This window comes from Varanus komodoensis, unplaced genomic scaffold, assembly GCF_004798865.1.
Source record: "Varanus komodoensis strain SLA01 unplaced genomic scaffold, ASM479886v1 scaffold13_1, whole genome shotgun sequence".
Lineage (NCBI taxonomy): Eukaryota > Metazoa > Chordata > Lepidosauria > Squamata > Varanidae > Varanus > Varanus komodoensis.
In genome coordinates, this window is record NW_025335408.1 from 8,934,202 (window position 1) to 8,956,438 (window position 22,237).

Genomic DNA, 22,237 nt, shown 5'->3' on the forward strand with positions numbered 1-22,237 from the left:
CATCTATGAGGTTTCTTATTTATATGAAATGCTTATATCTCCAAGCCTGAGGAACTCTCTGCCACTCTAGCTTTGAGTTCAGCAAACTGACCCTTCTCTGTTGCCACCAATTTTCCAAGTATATTCAAACCCTCCTATCTACCTTGTTATAAGAAGCTTAGACCTGAGATGGGAAATAGCATCTCAGACAAGAAGGCCTGTTAAACGTTAGATGCAAGCTAGCATGGATGTCCATAAACCTCCAAGGGCATCCTGTGAAATGTGGGAAGAGCTGAGAATCCCACACTGAGGTCAGAGCTCTTTTCCAATCTCAGAGATAGGAATCTGAAAGATCTTATGATCCACAATACATTGTTTTGGGTATATGGGTGCTCTTATCATTTATTTTAGGGATATTTTCTATAAAAATGAATACTATTTTTTCCATTTTTTTCCTTTTGCAAATGCTGCTTATTTACAGTTCTTCAGGATTCAAGAAACACTAGTGCTATTTCAAGCCTCTTAATTAATTCTTTTACCGGAGGCCAATTTCCCTAAGTCTCCATCTTAGCTAAATTCATTCACAACAAAGTATAGCCTTCCTCTGATTGGGAAAACTTCTGCTGATGCATTTTGATTGGCCTGAACACTCTGTGTGTATGTGTGTGCATATGTGTGTATGGTTTTACTGCCTGATTGTGAAATATTTTTCTATCAGATTCCGGGCATAACTGCTTGTAGCCTGTGCCTCATCTTCATGGTTCTGCTGTTATGGATCTTAGCTATTCATGTTTTGTTCCAGTTGCTCATTGTCCTTCTATAACACCATCCACTAACCAGAAGACCTTCTTCGCCACTGGCCACCAAGAGGTTTTCTCAACCACTATCTATCAATTGTCATTCCCCAACTGCCCTTTTCCACCTATGTAACATCCTTGGCCAATTTGTGATCCAGTTCCCATCTATTACAAGTGTTTCTCTCTCTCACCCTCAGAATATCACTAAACAACTGCTACACAAGCCATTGAAAGTAACAATGCAAGGACTATTCAGGTATATTATTGCCTCTCAGAGGTAAACACCACAAAATAGTGTAATAGACATGGCATATTAAGTGTATCTTATATATATGCTGTTTCTTCATAGCATGTTATGCTTGTAACATGATATTCCAAGAATCATGGGACTTGCTTTGAGCCCCAGTGGACAGATCTGGGCTTCTTTTGTGGGAAAAATACATCTGAGAGAGTAGTGAAAATCCTTGAGAATCCAAAGGAGGAGTAAATAAAGTTACCCTGCAAATCAAATTCTAGATCAATCAAATTATGGATGCACTGCTGCTGTTTCTTAAGTGCTGTAATACTGTCCTTTAGCTTGTATTTTGATACATGCAAGTTAGAGATCATGACTATGCATATAGCCAGCTTGATTAACTGGCAGATTTGGGATGCAATCCTACAGACAATGAAGTCCGATTGAACACTTCTGAGTTACTGAGTTTCTTCTGAGTAACCATGCACAGAATTGGTCTGCTGTGAAAAAGCAAATCTTAGCCTCCAGTGCAAAATGGAGCTAGTGTTGCTATCGCCTGACCTCTGTTTGTGGTTCTAGACTAACCGTTTACAAGAAAAAAGAGGCTTGTGAGGGTCTGACGTGGTGACCAAAGGGCACTGATTCAAAGGCAAAAGACATTCCTTGTTTATGGATTTCTGATACTACCAAGAGACTTTCTGAGCATAGGGCTAAATGTGATTTATTTTGAAACAAACTTTTAGTGACACTGACTGATTGTAGCAGTGGACAATTGAAGGATGGTTGTGTAAGTACATGCATAATATTTGAGCAGAAGATTGTATCCCTGTGACAGTTAAGGCTTGTCCTTGGCTGTGCACCTATCTGCATTCAAATTAGAGTTGCCAGCCCTCTGCTCCAGTGTCTTTAGCAGCTATTTGATCTGCAGAATCAGCAAAAGATAATGCTTACCTTGGCTGTGAAAACTGCCCCTTCTGACTTTTACATCTGCCCCTGCCTGATTTTAACAGCTGCTGTTAAAGGTCTAGCTGCATTTTTTCTTGCAAGTTGGCAACTCTAATTTGAATCCAGTAGGTAGATTAAAACTAAAAATGATTTGGCAAAATTTGGAAGATAGTGAGTACAAACCTTTCCGTTATTAACTGTGGAATGCAAAGATTTGCAAATCCTTTTTAGAACTCTGCAAACCTTATATAGGATTGCTTTAAATTATGGTTCCTAGCTATAATACAACCATTTACACAATATTTTCTAATTTTGCCAGCAACTTGACCTGTGAGAAAATGGGCAGCATCCAACCCTGTTATTCTTTTAGCTGCACTAACAGAGATTAGATTCCAAACTATGTGCAAGCGAGGAATCTGACAAGAGTGTGCTTGCGCAGCCTAATAGTCAAGAGCTTGCATAATGGATTCAGCAGACCTCACTGATTTGAGTTTCTGTAATGATACAGTTGGACATTGCCCATTATTATGACTTCCAAGACACTGAGGCTGACAAATAGTGACTTCATATTCTGCTTTCAATGTTGATAATAAAAAGTACGTGCCACCTGTGCTTCCACAGATGGTGCCAAGTCTAGGAAAATCTCCAAACTGTGAACAGAGGGAAGAGAAGTCTTGTAATTTCATCCAGGGCTGGTTGCAACCCTCCACTGGGATCAGACAATTTCCTTACTGTCTTCTCTGAATTAAGCTTCAGCTGTTTGCTATCATGTATCTGATGCCATGTCCACACCATTCAAGTGTATCATAACTTCCTTGGAATCAGCAGATAGACAGGAGGGGTAGAGCTCTTTGTCATCCACACACTGATAACATTCATATCTCTGGATTATGTCTCCCAGCAATTTCATGTAGATGTCAAACAGCATGAGGAAATGGTATTAATAAGTTAATAATCATGAGCTAGACCAGAAGTCCTCTATCATCACCTTCCGATACAGTTGCTTTAGAAAGGACTGGAGTCACTGTACCACTCTGACCCATCGCAGCAAGGTGATCCAGAAGAATGCCATAATAGATAGCATCCAAAGTCTTTGAGAGCTCCAGAAAAACCGACAGGTTATACATCCATACTCCAGTGTAAGTCATCCACCAGGCTGATCAAAGTTTCTGTCTAAAAACCAGGCCTGAAAACAGACTGGAACAGATCCAAACCATGTATTCCAAACTGTCTCTAGCATGTTGATGAAGAATGGTAAGTGAATTTATGGGATTTAAGGTATTTTTAAACAAAGGGTCAGGCCTTAAAACAGTGAATACTGCTCTTCCTCTGGGAAGCATCACAAGATTGGAAGCCCCTATCGCCATCTGGTTTCAATAACCAGGATAGATAATGATCAAAAGAATAAGTGGTGTTCTTCAAGAAGCTTGTCCTCATTCTCTGGGAGAATTTTTAGTGGGACATGAATTATCTGGAAAGTGAAATGAACTTTTTGGAATAGCGGAAGAATCTGGCTTCCTAAATATATGGCTATATCTTGGTTTAGAGGATGATAGTAAAGAGCAATAGTATGAGGTCAGTTACTAGGAAGTAGAACATTACAAGGTAAGATAAGAAAAGAAGATATTACCATGGATGGGCTGATATCAGTACATTCATCTGTCCTAGTAGCAAAAAAGGGAAAAAGCATAGTAGTATAGTAAGTAAGTAGGATTCCAGGATTTCAAGAGGTCCATATGTCACAGTCACAGGTTTCAAAAAGTTGTTTTCTAGTGTCAGTTGTCCGACAAAGCCAGGCTCAGCTGAACCACACATTTACCCTCACAGTTGCTGATAACACTCTGCTCCAGTGCAGAGCTCTTTCTCTCATCTATGGTCTTAGCTTGCTGTCAAGCACTCATCCTCCAAAGGAGTGTTTGCATCTTCCTCTTATGGTGGTATCTCTCTTGAGGGCTGAGAGGTGATTCCTCCTCTGGTTTTGACAGCAAGCTGCCTTGCTGCGGAGACAGACTATTAAGGTTCTGTTGGGAGGGGCCTGGCTCCTGCCAATGTCTGACTATGTCCTAATTTCTCCACTGGAGAAGCTTCCTGATCCAAAGACAGATCTTCCCTGTCTGCTGAACTGAAGTCCTGGGCCAGACATACGTCTTTCCTCATCAGAAAACAAGTCTTCTAGTGGAGACATGACAAGAGAATAGATATTGTGGTGCACTCTGTTTAATGGAGAATAAATACAATAATAGTGGGGCTGCCTGCCAGTCAGATTAGGTGTAATGCTTTATGTTCCATGCTCACTGCCTGCAGTATTGCACTATGAGGCTGGAAGTAGCTGTTTTGGGAACTATTCTCTGCCCCGTAATGTAGTACTATAAATGACAAGCATGGAAGAACAATAATCAGTGGGCTTGGAAGATTCCACCAGCACCTTCATATCTGCTCCCCATTAAACAGAATCCACCACAACAATATCAAACCTATGTCACAGAGAACCTACTGCATAGTTCAGTGAGCTGGCAATAATGGAGTTATCAGAGAAACCAAGTTTAGTGCTGTCCTAGTGCTGAATTAAGTGGGCCCAGCAGGGATATCACAAGCCGTGTAGTATAGTACAAGACAGAGAAAGCAAAAGTGACCAAAATAGTACAACAAGGAATTGGGCAAGCAAGACAAGTCAGTTGCAGTAGTGATCAGTAAAAAGTTGAAGTTTTTCTGCTTCAAATTGTTCAGGTTTTTTTAGAACTCTTTACTACTACATAGGTTTACTAGGTTCCAATCCAAAGATGTATCCTGTTTTCTTACTTATTTCTCCTCAAATGTATTACTAATATACAGATTTGAATTCTGCACATCTACTGTTTTTTGCATCTCTCCATGATGATAGATGATAAAATGATATAGTTATAAAAGCTTTAAGGCTGTTTCTCTTTTATACTGCATTTACTGCTCCTTACCTGCTGAAACCTTGTCTCTAAAATATAAGTGGTATTGGAAGCTTTCATGGTAAATGTGGTACTGCTAGTGGTACTTCATTGTAAATGAGGCATGAAGAAACAAAGTTAGGTTCAGGTGGCAAGTGTGTAAATACAACACAGGTGTCCTATGAGGCTGCTACTATAAACAATAGTCCAGTGTAAAGCACTGGCATTTGTTATTTTGAATAATACTTTCCTTTTATCTATGCACCCAATGAAGGTGGTAAGTGGGGATTATGGCAATTAGTCTTCTGAGAAATAGTTTTTAGAAGCAAAATATCATTTTAAATCTACAGACTTAAATATGCCTAAAAAGTGTTTTCTGCATTGGAAGAAATGGATTTTAACAGTTACTCCCTTTCCATGTTTTCTGAGGTATTGCATTAAATGAAAAACCTTAGGCAGTAGCTCCTGCATTTGCCTATTTCTGGTGTTAATTATCTTTTGTTTGCCCTTGATAATCCTGAGGTTGGTATGCAGATAATGAAGGCTGCAGAATCATCTCAGAGTGGAAAAAACAATGGCATTGTCAATTCGGCATCACAACACTTTATAAATTATGAATGTTATCTACATTAAGGAGAATAGTAGACTTTTAAAATTACTTCCATGAATAGATTAAATTACAAGTATTATTACATTTCATTTTATTAAGTGCATCTTAGTAGTTATTAGTGCAAATGAACATGTTCTCTCAATTACATAATAACATTAGAACTAAAAATTATGCATCAACACTCCCAAATGCATAATGCAGCTTTGTATATTAATCACCCCAAACAATATTTTTCAGTTTATATGGAGACAATTATTACCTGTCCAACAATAACGTTGTTATTGGTTTATTAAAATTCAAGAATGATCTTTCCAGATAAAAAGCTTGCATGTCTTTTTTTTTTCTATTTCTGAAAAAGGCTTCAGTCTCAGATACAAAATGCAAATTTTATAATGGTTCAATTTTAATCTAATTATATAAAACAAAACTTATATATGCACTTTTAAGTGTGCTTGACAAAGTAATTTAATACTAAAGTGTATTTCAATTTAATGTGAGGTAACTTTAAAAAAACATTCCCACAGAAGTATTTTTGGAGGTCACGTAATTTGTTATGGCTGCCATGTTATACCTTTTCTAGACAATATTTTTTCAGCATTAAAGTTGCAAATTTATTGACTTTAACCCCATGCCAATGTATGTGGAAAGAGCAGTCACATAGGATTCTGAAAATCAGTGGGACAGACTGCATTAGAAATGTGCTTCCCTTTAAAGGTTTGTGTATTCAGTTTTCACTTTTGCACTGCTAAATCCATTAATGTCAATAGGATTCCTCCACGGGGAAGTAGGTGTAAAAATTCATGGCATTTTAAAAAAAGGTAACAACAAACAATCTTTCCTAAATCAATATAAATTATGGAAATCACATGTCCATTTTGAAAATGTGATTCTAGCATTCAGGATAATTTCATCAGGGCATATCCACTTTAGGCTTAAAAAACATTCAGACCATTTGAAGCAGAAATATTCACTACGCTTTCTTCTAGCAAATGATTGGTGGTTATTTGGAGGAGGCAGACTGGCATAAAGTTGAACAGAAGGAAGGGCAAGAGCCATGGAAAAGCTCAGCTTTGGCTGTACGTTGGGGTCTGTGGCTGAGGCTTTGCAGACTTGTTGTGTGCATTCCTGATGGAGCCTCTTGTCCACACAGGGAGGGGGTGATGCCTGAATAGAGATATGATCCTGTGCACAGAATATATTTTCCATCTCTTGGGGGGTGTGGGGGCAAAGTTATAACATTTGCAGGGAAATTGTCTTCAGTTCTATTTTTTCCCCCCTTTTTTGGGCCCAAAGAAAGCATCAAGTAACAAGGCCATATATCTATACTGATCAACAATCTTTTAAACTATATATCTATACTGATCAATGAGCTTTGCTCTCCAAAATGGATATATTCCCCTCCTAAACCTTAGTAGTTCTAACCAATAAAACAGAAAATATTTTCTAATGATAATTTTGCTTTTTACATTTATCTCTGTGTTTATAGCACTGTCTTTATGTTTTTCTAATTAAGAATGGCAGTTTCCTGTGGATAATTCAGATAAAATGGAGAATAAAAAACACAATTAGGACATGATCCAGCCAAACCTTAAGTACTTTTAAGGCCCATTGATTTCAATGGAGAGCTACACATGTGCTTAAATCTGTTTCATTGAAATAAATGTGATTTAATTATGCTTAGCTTTGGTTGAATGAATTATATGCTTGATTTTTACCAGCAGATTGGAAATTTTCCTCCTGATAATTAATCCAAGTGCAACATGTTTCTCTTTTATTTACACACACACACTTATCCATTCTGAATTTCTGCACATATTGCAAAAGTTGTTGCCATTGTTGGGCTGTCACAAAGTGAAATATAATGATGCATTTTAAACTTTTGTAATTTTTGGCTTATAATTTTTATATTGTAAGAACCAGCAAAATATTTATATTAAGCCAGATCACAGCGAATGAATCCACCTTGACTGCAAATGCATTGTCAGAATACATATGGCAAAATAGCAAAATGCCAAGATATAGCATCTTTACCATATGAGGATTTAGTAAAAACTATGATTTCATTGATTCAGAAAGATTATATGTGGAAAAATTACATATTCCCTAATCATATGAAAGAGGACCTTATTTGCTGCAAGTGCAGAAAGATGTCTAAGGTGTATTTAGTAAATTATTGTGTTTAATTTTTTCAGTCCCTTTTCTGAAAAGGTTGTGGAAGGCTTTATTCAGGATAATTCAGAGGATGCCTGTGGATTAATATCCAACTGTGAGTACTTAAAATCAGTAAACAGATTAATTGGTCACTGCATGAAATATGTGTAGACACCTTTTATATTAGTGATGCTTTGCATGACCAAATGATACCTTCTGTCCTAAAGTGAGACGTTTTTGAATATTATAGGAGATTAAAAACACACAAGACAAGACACTGACTTAAACTAATGTACTTTACTTGACAAAATAAGTAGCCTTTTTAGTTCCAATTAGTCCATAATTATAATGTGACAGCAATTATATCAAAAATTCAGCACTACTGAATTGTCTTTATCTCCGTCTAATTCAGTTACTCTTGTCTTATTGCTATTTAAAAAGTTTTGGGTATTACAGAGTTAACTATTCCCTGGAAATTACTCCTATTTAAGAAGAAAAATCATATTACTTTTTTAATCTTTCTAATTCTTCCCTCCTAAGATCATCTTGGATTTGTTCCTTTTACACTGACTCTTAGTGCAGTGTTGATTTCTGTATTAATGAATTGAGAAGATGACATCAGGCTCTTAGGTAAGTGCTATAAGCTCCGTCCTATGAATTTTCAGCAAGATACCAAGTGTAAAGAAGAAAATATTCTTTGTCCATTTGCACATCAATGTTACTTTGAAAGGTAATTAGTTTGATATTATGTAGGTAGCACACAAAAGTTCATGTAGTAGTTTGTGATCTGCCTTTTGATCATCACAAGAAAAATTTCTGCTGGGAAATGAAAGGCACACATAATTCACTAAAATTACACTGAATCCTCTCTAATCAATACAGATAAATCAAGTGTTTGTTGTTAAATTGATTTTCTCTTTTGTTGAGATATATTGTCTTGATTGTTTTAAGGATAGTTGTTTCCGGGTTGTTTATAATGATGAGCTGTTGAGACAACAGTAAACTTGATGCAGGACCATTGAACAACTGTGCTTAAAGGTGCATTTATTTCTTTTGAGTGTGAAGCTTTAGTGATATCAATACAGATTTATATAATGTCATGGAACGTAATGGGGTAAAGCTTTGTTCCATTTCTTTAAAATGAACTCCCTCTGTGTTTGTTTTTCTTTTGTAAAAGTGTCAGCTCTTGCCAGGATGAGTATCCACTGATGCAGTTTACTTTTCCTGTTTTTATCACTTTGCTTGATTCCTGACATATCATTTGAAAAGATCTAAATAAACTTTTATGGATCTCAAATACAGCACTATGTTGAGGCTTGTCTAAGAATACTGGAAGTGTATAACTGAACAATTCATATACAGACAATGATTCAAACAGATCCAGGAAATGCTAAATTGTCCCTCAACTATATCTGTCTGAAATTTGTATATATCGCTGTATGAACCAATCACCTATCACAAATTAGTAGAGCAATTAAACATATATGGGGCAAAAGAAGAATAAGGTCATAGAGAAATTAGTTTTGGAAAAAATGAAGAGAGACAAATTCCTCTGACTTGATTTTTTAAATCAAGAATAATTGAAATTAGTCAAATTTCTTTAATGCACAACACGTGGAAACAAATTGTGCATGATACATGTGCAAACAATGAACAAAAATAACTTTTTAACTGCACAATATTTTCTGTCAGACAAACTTTTTATTAATAAGCATTAGGCAAGTGATATAATTTAATGAACATCCTGACTTGAGTACCTTTTAATACAAATGGAAGCGGTTCTATTTCTGTTCAAAATGCTATAGAAGATAATAACATGTGTTTGTTTTTAAATGACCAATAATGCCTAGTATCTAATACAAGGCATTCCTTTAATTGGACAGCAATTTCACTGGTGTGAGCTTTTAAATGACTTGATATTATTTCTTAACACCTTTGCAAGCAACAAAGAAATAAAGTTTGATTTGCATTTACAAGCGGGAGGCATATCTTGTAATAGCTTATTAGATGACAGCCTCCTAAAAGTGAAAATCCATACTAAATGATCATTTGAAGATCATGATGCCCTCTGTATTTAGTGCTCTTTTAAATTTTCACTGTGAAAATTCTGCTGCATTATTAAGAAAGTTAATTTGATGAACTGAAAAGAAGGGTCAGAGTAGCATCCGCTGAATAATCTCTTCACCAGTTCATTGCCATGTAGCCACTGTGCATTAATATCACTACAGGTATTTTTTTCAGCTATGGAAATAATGTTTCATCAGGGGTTAACCTAACAATGTTGCTGCTGAAGACTATTCATACCAAAATAAGCATCATAGTGGTGTATCACAATAAACACGGAATAATAAATAAAGCAAATTATGGGAATGATCATAGTAATTTACTTCTAGTAAGTCAATCATGAAACCAAATTGATACATCTGACAGGGAAAAAGGTGTTAAAACATTTATTCTATAGCTAGATTGACCTTGCAGACTATCTAAGACTTTTAAGCTAGAGCAATTTCCAAAGCTTACTTCCATGTTGGATGTACTTCATTTAAACTCATGCTAGGTAGAGCAATATTGTAAATTCTGCCTTAATTGCCATGACATGCATAGCTATGGAATAAAAATATATGCAGTTTGGCTTTGAAATAGAATATATTTCAGACAGTAAATCAAATATTCGTTATGTGTGCCATTTTGAAAATAACTATGTATTTAATTATGTCATAGACATTGTATTTATTGGTGTTATGAATGTGTATAATACTGTTTAAAAGTCCATTGTCCAAAGTGGCACATTATACAGAGACATACAGTTGACTGGATGTATGTTTTTGTCCCTGAGAAACATGGTGAGACCACAAGACTATCCTGAGGTCACAGGCCACAAATACCTTTCTACATATTGACATACCTTCTCAGTGTCAAAACGTCACGGTTTCAGATGTCTCTGTAACATTGAATCTTCTGTCATTCCTGTTCCTGTTGATGTTAATTCTGCTGAAGTACAGGGAATTGTTCACACATCTGAAAGCATGCAGAATACAGTCTAGTTTGGAGTGATTGTAATGTGATATTGTATACAATTATATATTAAAACAAAATGAAGCAAATACACTATGTCAGTACTGAAACTTTGCAAGAAAAAAGTGTTCCACTGCACTCCTTTATCTAAAGACACAGAACACATCAATTTCTGCCTAGGAACTTTTTCAAAGTCTTTTATACCAGTAGTTGCCTTCAAGTTTTTGAAATTTTCATAGTTTCCAGGAAACATTTTTGTCAAGCAAAGTAAGCATTTGTTAAGTTCTCTCTTACAAATAAAACACTCATATCCCAAGCAACAAGCTTCACTTTTTAATCTATTGATCCTTTTGAGTGCCAAAGAAGATGACTGACAGTGAGCAACATTTACCTGACACCCCTGAACGTTTCACAGAGACAAGTTGATATGAGTTTGTATAAATACTAATATTAAGCAGAATTAGCTTTGGAAAAAATAAAGAAATTGTACTGAGGTGAAAATTGTCACTGTCAGGAGAAATGAAGTTATATCAGAGAACAAGTGACATACAATTTTCTCTAGAGTGTTTTTAATAAAAATAGCTTTTCTTTGAATATTTTGAAGTCAAACATGAGAGGCAATCTGTGCGTTTGTCAGAGTTTGAGAGTGTGAAAAATTGCTGCCTTAAATCATTTAAGCTGAAAAGCAACTTCTTCCTGCTGAGATAATTTCACATTGACTTACCGTGCAAGCCCTTCAGGCATTCCCAGCTCAGAGCAGAAGTTTTCAAGGTAAAAACGTATAGAGAGAACATGGGAGAAGCTGGGACAAGGATCAGCAGCAACTCCAGGCATTCAGGCAGATCTGACTTTGATTAATTAGAGAGCTACTTTTTCATTTCCACATGTACTGCCTGATGGAAAGGTAGAGTGGACTGGGATACACAAACTTGGAGTTGACTCTGTTATAGACAGCAGGTTTTGACATTCACTACAGAGCTTGCAGGATGTCTGCTTAGGAAGACGAAATTGCAAGAACACACTTTTAATTTATCCTAAAGCAGAGGAATTGTCTTCAGCTGAGGCAGATTTCATTCTCATCTCAGAAAATTAACCCAACCGCATAAGATGTATGAATGTGCAACAACTATTATGCCTGATAAAAGATTACTTCTTTCACTCTTTTTGCCTGTCATACAAGTTTGGGCTTGATTTGTCTATTCAACTTTTCACTTCAAAGAGGCTGTTTAATTCAGTTTTTTGTAAAGTTCAAATTAACTATTGTTAGTGTATTTAATAATGTATTTCTGTGTTCTCTGTATTTTCTAGCTAACTTACAATAGATGCATGTACTTAAGATGTAGATCCCATTAACTGCAATGCAGTGGACTTCCAAGCATGTTGCTTAGGGTTCAGGAGGAAGAATGTTCTGATCAAAGATTCCTTTTTTAATCATGCCCAAAAATGTAAGTGGTAAACTAAGTATACTGTGACTGAAATTATTGAGGCAAAGTATGATTCATGAGAAAGATGCTGAAATTTGACCAGGCCCTAAAGTGCTGAAATGCTTAGTGTACTCTATGAAAAACTTACATCAAACAATGAAATAACATTACATAGCAGTTCATATAGATTATTTATTTTTATCATTCTCTAGCATTGCCTGCTGAGTTCGGAGTGCCTAGCATGAGTTTCTGTAAAGAGTATGTTGTCATACACATGCTTGCTAAATACTCCCATTTCAGTTTTCCATGTGTGCGTGCAGACCGAGATTGATCCTTAGGCCCACAATACAAAGAACACCTTCATGTAACTGCAGGAGCATGTGTGCTTATATCACATTAGATGGAACTATGCTTTGGAAGTTGACCTAATTTGCAAGATGGCTGTTTGAAAAGGTCTGCTTCTGGAAAGTAGAACATCAAATCTTCCTTTGGAAAGATGATCTGGTCAGCTGTGATTTGTGGTTCAAATGTCAGTGGGGAAGTAGAGTTTTGGGGGATACAGCTCAGCACCAGGGATAGCTCCTTAAAAGTTCCAGCCATAACCTGGGTGGATACAAATCTACACTGAGCCACCAGCCACATTTATACTTGAGGGTACAGACATAACATATAGTTTCCCACTGAGTTTGGGAGAGATGAAATAAGCATCTTGCATAATGATAATTGACAGATTTCCGAGTTTGTCTGGTTGCATTCTCCTTTTAAACCTTTTTTTTTCCTAACTTGATGGGGAAACTGCAGCAGAGAACAAGGTTATAGTCATTTTCATGTCTGTGCCTTTATCACATCCATAGTTATCAAAATTATCTTCACTCCCATTCCACTGCTATGGTGTATGTTTTGTAGAGAACTGACCACACCTAAATCTAAATTTTAAATAAATGGAATCTGGAGTCAAAATATTTCCCATAAAATTGGTGAGTTTAAACAAACTCATACGGAGTTTAAATGAACTCATTCTGACTGAAGGAGCAAAAGTTTTAATGTGGTGTTCCAATGTAGGAAGAAAATGGGGTGGGGGAATAGAAAATAATGAAGGAGTGTTGTTGTTGTGTTGTTGTTGTTGTTATTATTATTTGGGCATCCTAAAGCTTCCAGCGAGCAGAAATTTTATATGGTGTCACAATACTTTTAGCAACTGTACTGACTGGTAAATTTCAAATAAAACACTAAAATAGGGTAATATGTGTTGCAGATTTCTTATCAACTTATTCTGCTAAATATTTGTTTTTATGTATCATTAATACATTGCTTGTGAAGAGAGCCTTCTGAAACTGATGCCTGAAGGGAAGACTGTATGAATATGCAAATAATAATTTCAGTAACATCATTTCTTTTTGAATATCAATTTGATAGATGTTTTGCTAAATATTCCCATTTCAGTTTTCCAGTATACATGCAGCAAACAAACTAGATTAACAACTATCCAACAAGTAACATATGGTTGGAAATATATTTTTCATTAGCCCTGACACTTAGGAAACAATAAATCAATGAAATCTACATTGCTTGTTTTCACCAACAGAATGAGGGTACAGCTGCAGGGTTTGGAGTAAATTCAGCTTTACTTGACTTATATTCATTGGCTGCCTTTTGCTCAAGAGACAGCAACATTCAGATTCCTAAATAGGAAGAAATGGGAGACTGAATGGCTCTCGCTAGGAGGATTCCTAGCAGTTGTAGAAAAACAAACAGATATGATGAGATGCAGTAACTGAGCTTCAAAATCAGCACGCATGGCTTTTATCGCCAATATGTGAAAAAAACGAGCATGTCCTAGAAGGAAACATAATAAAGAATTTTTGTTTTATCTTTTCACTGACAGCAGATGGAATGGGACTAGAACAAGGATGGCTAGTTGGGAATCTCCAATGGAAAAAAAGTGTATCAGGAAAAATGATGCACTAATTTATATGCACAGATGCATATTTAGAAATAATTACTATAATTTAAATGGAAATACTGCACATATCAGCACATTAAGGAAGACTGTGTGCCCATTCGGTCTGATATCCAGGCACAATGTACTGACGGGAAACTTAAGGGCTGCTGCTCCTTAGTCTTGCAGTTCTTTATCGTTAATAAAGATAAGAAAGTTAACGGACAGGCTTTAACTTCGAGGCTGCCTTCAAACAGAGGAATATCCTGTCTAAAGTAGGACAGACTGACACTGCAACTAGAATCGTACATACAAGCAAAACCTGCGAATGACATCAGTAGGTGTTTCTTTTGGACTAGTTTGTTACCTTGCCTCTTAAAAAGATAGTCAAAAATCAGGACAGAGCTCTTTCAATTGTGATAAATATTTAAGTACCAAAGATTAAGTCAGCATCAATTACTATAATGAATCCAGCAGAAGGGAAAACATGACTGTTTGTAGATGGCAATATCTTTTTCTTTCTGGCCTCTTTGACCCAAGAGCAGAACAGACACTGACTGGCAAAGAGATTCAAGCTGGAAGTGAAAGATTCTTCACGGCAACATCTTTTAAAAACTCAAGAGCTGCTGCTAGTCTGAGTTTTAAATAGGGAACTGAATAAAGTCTTGCTGCTAACAGCAGATATTTGGTAAAACAAATAATATTGTTTACTTTAACAGATTTATTATGTGGTATAAGTAAGTTTTGAAACTGGAGGCCAAGTAACAATGAAAAGTGTGGAGTAAACACTCCCCATTTTACAGTGAGTTGCTATAGGACAACTGGGTCTGTTTTTGTTTCAAAGGTTATACCCCCTTATGGGTACTATTCACACACACACTCATTCACACACACTATAAATGGCACCCTTAGTGGTTATGAAGCACCAAAAGGGTCAAAAATAGCTTATTCGCAGTAAAGTATTGCAATACAATAGCTCGCATCAATACAAATGGAAACACTGAAAAACACATGTTGGTACTGTATTTTGCCTATCAGAATCATAAGTGAGATCATGCGGTATGCACACATGTGTACGTGACAACCAATTCATATATTCAAATACAATTATCTTGTGATTGTAGCACTGCTCCTGTATGGGACTGGTTAATAAACAAGCAGGACACTTAGGATTTGATGCTGGAAACACTTTTTAGAAAGCCTGAATCCGAAATATCTTCAGGTATTTAGTCCAGGAGTACTTTTGTATTTGCCAAGCAGAATATTCCTGCAACAGTGCCAGTTCCCTTGGCACAACGCAGCCTCTGACATAGCCTGCTTGTCACTTGCTTCTGATTCTTCCATTCTCCAAATGAAAGAGCTGGAGTTTCACATATCCAGTTAAGAGCAGAGAAGCTTGTTCCAATCTTCTGAGGCTCACAATGTCAAAGTGAAAGATCAGAATCAGAACCTCTGGTTTATTCAGGTAATGATTCTGATCAGAAAAATAAATAAATACATACCAGTTATGCTGGTATTTCAGTGTTATAGTATGAACTCTGCTGGAGGGAAATAAATAAATATGCTAGCAATTATATCTAGAGATTCTATGACACTTTTGACCTAACCCTAGTTGTATTTGCTTAGAAGTTTACCTGAATTCAGCTGTTGTACTATACAGGATCACTATACGCAAGTGAAGAGTTAAAATGTTACTGTCAAGTTCACTTGGATCAAAAGTATTGCTACTCTTAATTGCATGGGGTTGTTTTCTAAAAATAAGCTTCTGTGTGATAAAGCTGAGGCTTTCATACTGGCCACATTTCAAGGAATTGTTTTAGGCAGTCAAAGGTGGAGGAATGCGTTTTGGCTTGTCTCTTCTTTTTTATTTTATTTATTTATTGCATTTATATACCACCCCAATAGCCCAGAGGGCTCTCTGGGTGGTTTACAAACATTTATTGCAGACCCCAATGGATTATCACAAACTGCTTTAACACCATTTTCAGATATTTGCAATGGAATCAGCTATTTGGAAAACACAATCTTTAGGTATATTAAGCTGTATTTTTAAATCCATCCTACTTTTTATAAGCATCGATAATAAAGCCTGTAAAGAAAACTTTCCTTCAGATGACTTACAATTTTCACTGATTCTTTTTCCATGATTTTATTCCTGTGTTTCCGAAGTGGAAATCTAAAGCAGCATGCAACATAACAGCCACTTGTTTTCTCAGAAATATATATTTAGTGGTACTTACTCTCTACTAAATAGGTTTGGAATTGCAGCCTTAAAGTCCAGCAGCTAGCAGCTCCATCTCTAATAATGTCCATATTTTAAGCATTGTGAAAAAGGTATTGTACATTTGTAATTATTGTTTGAATAAAATTATGGTATTTAGACTTTGAAACAGCAACACTCTCAGTAGTGACACAGAGGAACCAATTTCAAATGTTTTACACACACACATAGCAAATAGTACAATTTTATTTCTTAATTAAAACAAAGAGTACTTCAACATCTTAAATGTACTCCTATACATATCTATGCAGAAATAAGCCCCAGTGAGTTCAATGGGGTTATATCCAGGTAATTAGGTACAAAATTACAGCCTTAAAGTAGTCAACTCAGTTTGATAAAGTATTGCATAATTTCACCTTTTCTCTATATTTCCATAAAAAACACACCACAAACTTTCCTCTCTCCAAAACAGAAATCACAGTCTTTTCAATATTTATAACCATTCCTTCCTGAAACCCTCTTTTTTCATTTTTTCCCAATGTCTGAGGAGTGCTCAGCAAAATATTTTATGTAATTATTTAGCATGAGAAAAAAATATGCTAAATATAATACAATACTAGCATGGGTTTTAAATATCTCTAGTGGTGTAGCAGAAAGGTACTTCCTTAAAAACAAACCAACCACCCAACCAACAACCTTGTAAATGCACTATTTTACCTGTTCTGCAAAACTGATGGAAATATTAGAAAAATGTAATATTCAGAATGCCATAGTGAATATGTAAGAAATGTGCTTTAATATGCCACCTCCACCCAGGAAAGCAGGGACCATAAGAATAAATCCATCACTAAAACTACCCCACTGTGCTAAAGGTCAACAGAGATCCTTAGGGTGAAGTGGCACTTGCCTATCAAAATGCTGAAAACCGAGAGGTGAAAGAAATCAAGTGCAACCATTATCCATTTCAGAATATGAGGCATTCAAATTCCAGTGTATCAGACTCATGCTCTGATACCCAGAACAGAATGGCACAGCATGGCTCCATTCCTTGACAAAGAGAGTAAGAATAATGGAAAATAATGCAAAGTTACCCTCTCCTTGTTAAAAATCTGTCACATTCTAGTGGTTGTCTTCCATCACAGCATAGCTATAATGGCATTTTAATCCTAGTGTATGGTTAAGGAAAACTCTAATCTAATAATTGACCAAATTCTGGGTTTTGTATCCATTGCAACTCCAGTGCATGAATATTTGCACACAGCACTCAAGCTGTGGTCTGTTCGTTGTCTTGTGGAAAAAACCAAACAACTGAGAGCTATTAAAAGCAGTGTAACAAAATTCCCAAGCTTAAATTCTTCTGAGGAGACACATGGAAGAATACAAATACAGCTCTGCAACATGTCATTATGAAATAAACAAAGCACACATACTTTCATCTAAACATAGAACTGAGGACTATCTCAGTGTTTTTACCATGTTTAAACAAGCAAATGCAAATCACATGAAATATTCCTATAAGATCTTTCAGAACAAAGTATTCTGTTCATGTACTATGTAAAGCAGAACACAGATAATTAGAAGTTCTTCTTCAAATATGTACTCCTAAACAGAGAGATGTCAGCCACAGGTATCTGACCTGACAACCCTTTTACCTCATACTATGGGGAGACAGCTGCGGGGACCCATTAGTAAGTGGCTATAATGTTTCTACAGGCTCAGAAATATGTCATGCCTACATTTCTTCACGGTCCCTGTGCAGGCAGACACATGGATGCTGGGGGTGAACCACACAATGGATGAAACTTTCTAACAAACCCCAAATTTGTATCTATTCCATATGCTTTCAGGGGCAGGAGAAGCACCCTCCTGCTCAATGCTGTTTTGGATACTGCTGCAAATATATCACGGAGAACTTTCTTTGTAGAGTTCCACTTCATCAGTGAGATGTGTCTTATAACTTAACAATTTTCTCCTTTTTACTCCTCCCCCCTTTCCATTTTTCAGTCTCTCCACCTTGTTGATTGGTGTACATTGGTGCATTGTTAATATTACATGTGTGGCAGAAAATTGCCAATACTATTGCCTTCTGCTTTGGAGAAGAATGTAAGTTATGACTCGCAGCTTCCACTGCCAGAGCTTTACTAAGCCCACTCGTTGTTAGGCCAAGACACCCTCATGTGGCAGCCACTTTAATCTTCATGTGACTTTGCTTTTGATAATGTGGAGGTATCATTACTCAGTCTTTCCATTCTGGGGAGAATCGGTTGCTCCAGAGGCTTTAATTTTTGTTTAACAACATGAGATCCATTATGTTGGCACCCACCAGCTTCCCTGCGTCTCCTGCTTTTAACTGTATTTCTTAAGTGTATTTAAAATTATTTTTAACTGGGGGATTGGTATGCTACCAAGCAAAATGCTACACTCTAGCACCATCCCTTTCGGATTTCAAAAATGGATTTGTGTTTTGGATCTTAGACCCCCACCTCTGCCTTGCGTTAGGTTCTTGGATTAATTACTTTCCTGTTAGGCTCATCCTCCAGGAAAATGGATGTTTTTGGACTGGCCATTGCCATTTTATGAATAAGACTCACCACAGCAGCCTATATTTGGGAGAGTGCCTATAACACTTCCTGAAAATCCCACATGTGCCCACCAACCCAAACAGGATAAGAGCCTGAACTCTAAGTAAAGACAGTTGCTTACATTGTTTTTCTCTTCTCTACCACATTCTTTTCAAAGTCATTTTGCCCATCTTCTGTCATTTCTCCTCCTCCTCCTCTTCTTCCACATTTAATTTGTACACTACCCAGTTTTTTAATCTCTTCCTTCTGTTACTTTTAAATGCACTTCTTCCGATAACAGCTTCTCTCTCTTATTCCTTTCTGTTCTTTCCTTATTATTATTAATACTAGCTTTGTTTGTGCTGCCATGCCTACTTATGCCATGTGTGTGACCTGGCACAGGGTGATCAAGCAAACCGGCACTGATCAGCATGCAGCACAGAAGCAGTGAGTCATTCATGGGTCCTGGCCCACCGTTTAAGAACCACTGCTTTAGGACACGGTGTCTTGTCTCCTAGCCTTATTCTTTAAAGAGGACGAAGCACCTCTGCTTATTCCTCACTTGATTGCAATTGCAAGTGAGTCAAGGAAGGTCTTCCAGCCTAAATAGTGAGTGTTTGCATCAGGTGAATTTTTCGTGTATGTCGAATAATTCAGACAAACTGTGCCTCTGTCTATTGACAATAGGAAATTCAGAGTTACCATCTCATGTTATAGCAGAGCCAGGAATGAACTTGACCAGAGGTTGAATCTGGGTCAGGGTCATTCCTATCTCACCTGTGAAGCTCATTGGATGGCATTGGGCAAGTAACTATCACTTAACCGAAGTGACATTGAAGGGTTATTGTTGGCACACACACACACGCAAACTTTTATAGTAATGATAATTTTACATTACTGGGCAATCCACAAACAATAGGTTCTTAAAGTTAAGATTACATTCAACAATGTCCCAAATCAGAAAAATTGTTTGAGCTACATTATTGGCCCCTCCAAAAATAATTTCTAGAAAGAGAAAGAATGTACAAATTAGGCTCAAAATGACCACTGGGACTGTATCTTAAAAGATAAAGAGTTCACCTAAAAGTTTTGTAACCCAGAAAAAAAATCCAAATATGCTCTAGTGGGTTTTCAGGATACTGGGAGCACTACTTTCAGATTTTGCCAGATTCTTGCAAAATTTGCTTTTAGCATATGAGCAGCTTCAGGATGAAATAGGAGAGAGAGAATGATGTCCAGAAGGAACAGTTGTTGATATTTTACTGCATCCAAGTGTACACCTGACACTAGCTAATGTATGTTGTTCCTTGTTGCATGCAAAGATGCATTTGGCAAGCTGGTCTCAATTTATGTTTTGCCTGAAAGGCAAGAGCTCTTGGGGTACAAACTTTCTTGGCCAATAAGATCCTTATTCTGAATGTCTTCTACGTCCCATCTGATACTTATTTGGGAAGGTCTTTCCATGTTTGAAAGCAAGAATGACAAGGTGGCCTCCATTATTATGATGCCTTTCATTGTGTAAGACCACTTACTGAAATGCTTACTGTGAGCTGCCCCGAGTATAGGACTTCAGTGTCTGAGCCAAAGTTGTTTTTGATAAATCTGTTCTTAGCACCACAGGAACAGGTTATGACACACTTGGCTTGCAAGTTCTGACCCATCACTTATAGTAGGATAAAAAAGTGTTAGACATACGAGTTTGACTGATTAGGTGATTTTATTTCATGAGCACCTGGTGGAGGTGAAATGGCAATATAATTGGAGTCTACCTGAGAGGGCTGTTGTGAGAACAAACCCAGTGAAGACTGCAAAGCATTTGAAAATTAGAGGTAGAAGGGGGTGCATAAGAGTAACTGGTGGGATGCTGCCTGGGAATTCTGTTTTCCAAACAGAGTCTACTAATGTTTATACAAAATCTCTTATTTCTAAAAGCATGCCAGCACTTAGTGTAATGTGTTGTGATTGACTCATGATTTCAAGCAAGGGTGGGGCTGGTGTTTTCAGGATGAGATTTTCTTTACTATGCCATAGCTTACAATTGTAGATAATGTTTTAATAAATGGTATTTTAGGGGGGAGAAAAAGAAAAGAAATATATGATTTGATAAAACTATTACTCCAACTAAATTCCATCAAAATGTCACAGTTGTTATGTGCTTAAAAAGCTTCTGCTCCTCTATTATTAAGTGATAAGGGATTATAATTTGATAAAAATGGATACTAAAATGACTGATTTTAAAAAGTGTGCTTCAATAAAATTCAGCATAAAAATTCAAAGCAAAATGTAAAAAAGGATTTTCTTTATTATTTCAAATCTATACATTTTTAAATATTTCAGTGTGTGAGTGTTCTATTAAAGTACAATAGTACCCTACATATTCTGAGCTTTCATCACTCATTTGTTATGACTTCTTATAGTCCGTGCTTTTAGTACCATGTACCTTTACTATGATGGCACAGAACGCAATCCACAGAGTGGAAGTATTGCACATATTCTATTCCTTTGGTTGGGCTGTGTCTAGTAGATGGTACATACTTGACTGCTCCCTTATAAATCCTAACCCGGATGCCTCTTACATGGTAACGATACATAATTAATGCTTTCATAAACCTAGGACTTCTAATTGTTCTGCATTCTTCACCTAAATAAGCAGGGCTGCTCTCTGCTTCTTTCTTTGTTACTCTTCTGGTTTTCTCCCGCTAATGCTGTATAGAACTCAGCTTTACCACTCCAAATAATACAGTCTTTGTCAAAAGAGGTTTCCGCATATGGACAGATTGTATGAGCTATAAGCAAGCCTCTTGGAAATAATTTCATTTGGTAAAGTATTTTTATACCACACCAGTATAAATCTGATGTCATATAATTTGGGGATGCTTGTAGTTAGAATTATCATCAGATTGCATTTGTATTCCTCCTTTCTTCCTCTTACAAGGAATCTAAAAGCAGCTTCCAAAGTTCACCTTCCTTACAACAACCATGTAAGGTAGGCCAGCCTGAGAGTCTGTGAGAAGCCCAAAGTCACTCAGTGAGCTTCTTGGCCAAACAGGGAAGAGAACTCAGATTCCTAAGTCTCTTAATCATTTATACCTCACCAACTCTAGTTATGAACAGTGTTCAAAGATCACAGACATAATTTTCTCTCTCTCTCTCTGTCACACACACACACACACACACACCCCCCTCAAACCTGAAGCCAGCAAATGAAATTGATTGGCAGCCAGATTAGTGAGAAATAATTCTTCACTTATTGTAAAACATATCTAAATTATTGACAGAAGATATGGGAATGGTCACCCACTTAGACGGCTGCAAAAGAGTTGGTTCAACAAGAATACATGGGCCTATCTTTGGCCATGGCAATGTACTTATCAACAGGGACATAGCTCAATGCTGGAAACAGCATGAAATGCTGGCCTTCAATTTCAGCTTGTCAACTTCC

General features: G+C 36.7%; 1 long non-coding RNA gene across 1 annotated transcript; it reads right to left on the minus strand.

Moving 5' to 3' along the window:
- Positions 1-539: 539 nt before the first annotated feature.
- On the minus strand, positions 540-21,830 carry LOC123019876. Its single transcript, XR_006413977.1, has 3 exons — positions 21,768-21,830; positions 18,712-18,717; positions 540-550 (listed from the first exon to the last, which is right to left on the minus strand). It is a non-coding gene; the product is annotated as an uncharacterized LOC123019876 (long non-coding RNA).
- Between the last annotated feature and the right edge of the window lie 407 nt (positions 21,831-22,237).